Below are 5,083 nucleotides of genomic sequence, written 5' to 3'. Positions count from 1 at the left end.
ACGCACACATTCTCACTTTTATGGATATAATAGATAGATTATGCTGGATATATTTCCATATGTCTGAATACCCTATATACAAATGGTCAAATCTGTAGATAACAAATTTATTGAATAGATAGGTTGAGAATTGTTCTCTCTCTCTCTCTCGCAACCTTACACACACAACCACACGCAAACATTCTGACTTTTATAGATATAATAGATCGATTATGCTAGATATATTTCCATATGTCTGAATACCCAATATACAAATTTTCAAATCTGTAGGTAAAAAATTTGTTTAATATATAGGTTGACAATTGTTCTCTCTCTCTCACACACTCACATTCTCACTTTTATAGATATAATGTATAGATTATGCTAGATATATTTCTATATGTCTGAATACCCTATATACAAAGTTTAAAATCCGTAGATAAAAATACGTTGAGTATATAGGTTGAGAATTGTTCTCTCTCTCTCTTACGCACACACACACACACACACACACACACACACATTTTCACTTTTATAGATATAATAGATAGATTATGCTAGATATATTTCCATATGTCTGAATACCCTATATACAAATTTTCAAATCTGTAGATAAAAAATGTATTGAATATATAGGTTGAGAATTGTTGTCTCTCTCTCTCTCTCTCTCTCTCTCTGGCTACCTCACACACACACACATTTTCACTTTTATAGATATAATAGATAGATTATGCTAGATATATTTCCATATGTCTGAATACCCTATATACAAACTTTCAAATCTGTAGATAAAAAATTTGTTGAGTATATAGGTTGAGAATTGTTCTCTCTCTCTCACACGAAACTGTGCACTCGGCTTCTTCCCCCCCTTCCCACCCCAAATGCTTGGGAAACTGTGCACTGTTTTTGTTGGTTTTCAAGCTGCCTCTTCCCCCCCCCACACACACACACAGTTTAACAGTAGTAGGAGGTCAAGAGAAAGTGGGTGAGAGAGAGAGAAGAGTAAGTTGGTGAGAGAGAGAGAAAAGAGAAAGAGGGTGTTGGTTTTATATTTTTATTATCGTCTAATATTTTGAAAGCTGAATTTCTAATAAAATGTGCATCTATAGGAGATAATGCCTGGGAATGTGTTCCCCCCCCCACAGTTTAACAGTGGTGTGACGTCAAGAGAAAGAGGGTGAGAGAGAGGGAAGAGTAAGTGGGTGAGAGAGAGAGAGAAAGAGAGAGAAAAATAAGAAAGACGGTGTTGGTTTTGTGAAAAAAGTTGTTATTTACAATTGTTCGCATTCTTGGCCTTTTGGTCAAGATCAAAGTGTAGTATCTGTTCTTCAGATGCTGCACTTCTATTTCTTGTTCTCTTTCGGTGGAGGAGAAATCCTCCACGACTGAGACAATTTTTATTTTTGTACCTTTTCTCCACGTTAAAAAACGACCCTGGTGTCTAACTCTGTCCCGTGGGGAGGCATAGTAAATAGGTACAATTGTTCGCCATTAGTGGATGTTGACGTCACGTCACGTGACATGACTAAGCGTTTTTTTTTTTTTTTAGTATGAATAACATTTTTTGTTTTAATTATAAAGTCTACACTTAATTTTATAGAAAATGATGTATATATAATAGAAAAAAAAAATTACTGGTTTTGTTGGATTCAAGTGGATCCCCCCCCTCCAGTTTAAGAGATAGCAGGTCACGTGGTAATATACAAAATGGCTAGCGTAAATATAAAGATCGGTTTTTTTATCGACGAATATTTTGAAAGCTGAATTTTTTTTTATTCCTGTACATTTTTTCCTGATATTTTTCGTTAAAACTCTTGTATAAATACTATTTTTAACCAGTTAAATACGCTGGAGACATTGTCATGGAGTTTAATAATCTCTAGAACAAAGCAGAAGAGAAATTACAAAAGTATCGGTAAAACAAAGTGTTTGTTTACATTTGTTCGCCATTACTGGATGTTGACGTCACGTCACGTGACATGACTAAGCGTTTTTGGATTATGTAATATTAACATTAAAATGACAGGTTTTTTGGGGGGCCCCCCTAGGAGAGAAATGATCAGTTCACCCCCTTTTAATGGTCCGTTTGGTGTGGAATTTCGATATTTGTCATGCGGGTGATCAAGGTTCAATATGATACATAATTTGTCAACTTTGGTTGTGTCTGTCAAAAGTTTGAGCTGACGTCACGTCACGTGACACGTATTGAATAACGGTAAAATGACAGTTTTTTTGGGGGGCCCCCCTAGGAGAAAAACGATCAGTTGACCCCTTTCTACTGGTCCGTTTGACGTGAAATTTCGATATTTGTCATCCGGGTGATCAAGGTGCAATATGATACCAAATTTGTCAACTCTGGTTCCGTCTTTCAAAAGTTTTAGCGTTACAAACAAACATACATACATACATACATACATACATACATACACACCGATTTTTGCCTTTTATATATTATTACTAGCAGGGCTACCCGGCGTTGCTCGGGACCGTATAAACAATGAAAAAACAAAAGCAGATATTGAACATATGTTTGATTCTTAGGGGAGAGGAATCTTTCATCTCTATGTATTATTTGTTTTATCTACCCTAGGACTGATATTGTTCATGGTTTATCCCTAGCATAGGTAATTTACAGCATGTATATGAAATTGTTTTACCTTAGGGAGAAGAGAACAGGTAATATACAACATAATGTGTCTATATTACATCCCTGGCAACGCCTAGAAACCAGCTAGAACATGTATTTCAGTCAATCTTTATTATATCCTGGGCTATGCCGGGAAACCAGCTAATCTCTTTTTAGTGACTTGACCACCAAAATACCTCCCTAAGTGTGTCCTTTCTTTTGAACTTATTAGATATAGGTATCTAGAAATGTGTGTGAAATTTTGTTGAATGCATTGTTCACTATGATTTTCTTATTGTTCTACACAATATCAACTGTAGCGAAATAACACAGTAAACTTAGTGTAGTGTTAGAATAAAGAGCAAAGGAAAAAATTAGAATCATATTTTGTAATTGCAAATCTAAATTTGCTAGCATGTACCAGTATTTGCCAGGTTGTGGAAATTTGGAACTTATATGTAGTGGCCTTTTCCTAGATACCTATTGCTAAAAATTATACTTTCATTTTGTTAGAAAAATCTCTCTTCAGATGCCCTGCATCATTCAAAATAAAAACAAATATTTTTATAATTGTTTCAGTATATTGCTACACAATGTGAAAGTTTTTAACGTTTGTAAAAAAAGTCATGAATGTGCTTATATTGCAAAAAAGAAAATATCAGTGCACAGTATTGAAAGTGTTTGAGATTCAAAAGTCTGTAACATTTCTACTAACTTCATAAGATGTCATGTGAGAAACTGAATTGAATATCAAGACATTATCTGAAGCGTTTTTATTTTGGTGTAACATATGTGTTTACAGTGAACCTTAACTTTTAATAAACAGATTGGTATGCAATGACATAGGCTAAGAATCTTTAAAATATATATAAATTGGAAAAATGTGTGAACAAATGAAAAAAAAATGATCCGCTCCACTTGATGACATCAAGCACAGTAATATTTTAGTGAAGAAAATATGAAATTGATGTTCAGTGATTAGTTTGGATGAATGAGAAAATGTAATTGTTTGATGCATAAAAATAACTCAGTTGCTGTATTTGATATTAAGCAGCAAAATATAGTGATTTGAATATTTGGGAAAACATCAAACCAGATTATGTAAAAAGAAAAAAAAAAGATGAAATTAGAAAATATATATTTTATGTTTATGAGTTCTGCCAATCAAAATTTTGTGGCAGAAATTGGGTGATTACCATGCAATTTTATTTTGGTAAAATTCTTAAATTATTAGAATGTTTATTATAATTTCTAATTAGTGACTTGTTATAATCAAAATCCGCCCTAAAGAGTGTCCTTTCTTTTATTAGGTATCAGAGTAGGTATCAAGATTTCTACTTCTATACAAATGTGATATTTCAGATCTGTACATAAAAAATTTGTTGAATATATAGGTTGAGAATTGTTCTGTGTCGCTCTCTCTCACACACACACGCATTCTCACTTTTATAGATATAATAGATAGATTACTCTAGATATATTTCCATATGTCTGAATACCCTATATACAAATTTTCAAATCTGTAGATAAAAAAATTTGTTGAGTATATAGGTTGAAAATTGTTCTCTCTCTCTCTCACACACACATTCTCAATTTTAGAGATATAATAGATAGATTATGCTAGATATATTTCCATATGTCTGAATACCCTATATACAAATTTTCTAATCTGTAGATCAAATATTTGTTGAATATATAGGTTGAAAATTGTTCTTACTCTCTCTCTCTCTCTCTCTGGCTACCTCACACACACATTCTAACTTTTATAGATATAATAGATAGATTATGCTAGATATATTTCCATATGTGTGAATACCCTATATACAAATTTTCTAATTTGTAGATAAAAAATTTGTAGAGTGCATAGGTTGAGAATTGTTCTCTCTATCTCTCACACACACACATTCTAACTTTTAAAGATATAATAGATTATGCTAGATATATTTCGATATTTCTGAATACCCTATATATAAAAATTTGTTGAATGTATAGGTTGAGAACTGTTCTCTCTCTCTCTCTCTCTCTCTCTCTCGCTCACACACACACACATTCTCACTTTTATAGATATAATAGAAAGATTATCCTAGATATATTTCTATTTGTATGAATACTCTATATACAAATTTTAAAATCTGTAGATAAAGAATTTGTTGAGTATATGGGTTGAGAATTGTTCTCTCTCTCTCTCTCTCTCTCACACACACACACACATTCTCACTTTTATAGATATAATAGATTATGCTAGATATATTTCCATATGTCTGAATACCCTATATACAAATTTTCAAATCTGTAGATAAAAAATTTGTTGAGTATATAGGTTGAGAATTGTTCTCTCTCTCTCTATCACACACATTCTCACTTTTATAGATATAATAGACAGATTATGCCAGATATATTAAAATATGTCTGAATGCCCAATATACAAATTTTGAAATCTGTAGATAAAAAATTTGTTGTATACATAGGTTGACAATT

General features: G+C 32.3%; 1 pseudogene; it reads left to right on the top strand.

The window, feature by feature from the left end:
• The first annotated feature begins 1,259 nt into the window (after positions 1–1,259).
• On the top strand, positions 1,260–1,393 carry LOC145242827 (U2 spliceosomal RNA; annotated as a pseudogene).
• The last annotated feature ends 3,690 nt before the right edge of the window (positions 1,394–5,083 follow it).

The sequence above is a fragment of the Euprymna scolopes genome, chromosome 2 (genome assembly GCF_053919585.1).
Source record: "Euprymna scolopes isolate OS-2025 chromosome 2, ASM5391958v1, whole genome shotgun sequence".
NCBI lineage: Eukaryota > Metazoa > Mollusca > Cephalopoda > Sepiida > Sepiolidae > Euprymna > Euprymna scolopes.
This window is presented reverse-complemented; position numbering and strand designations above follow the sequence as displayed.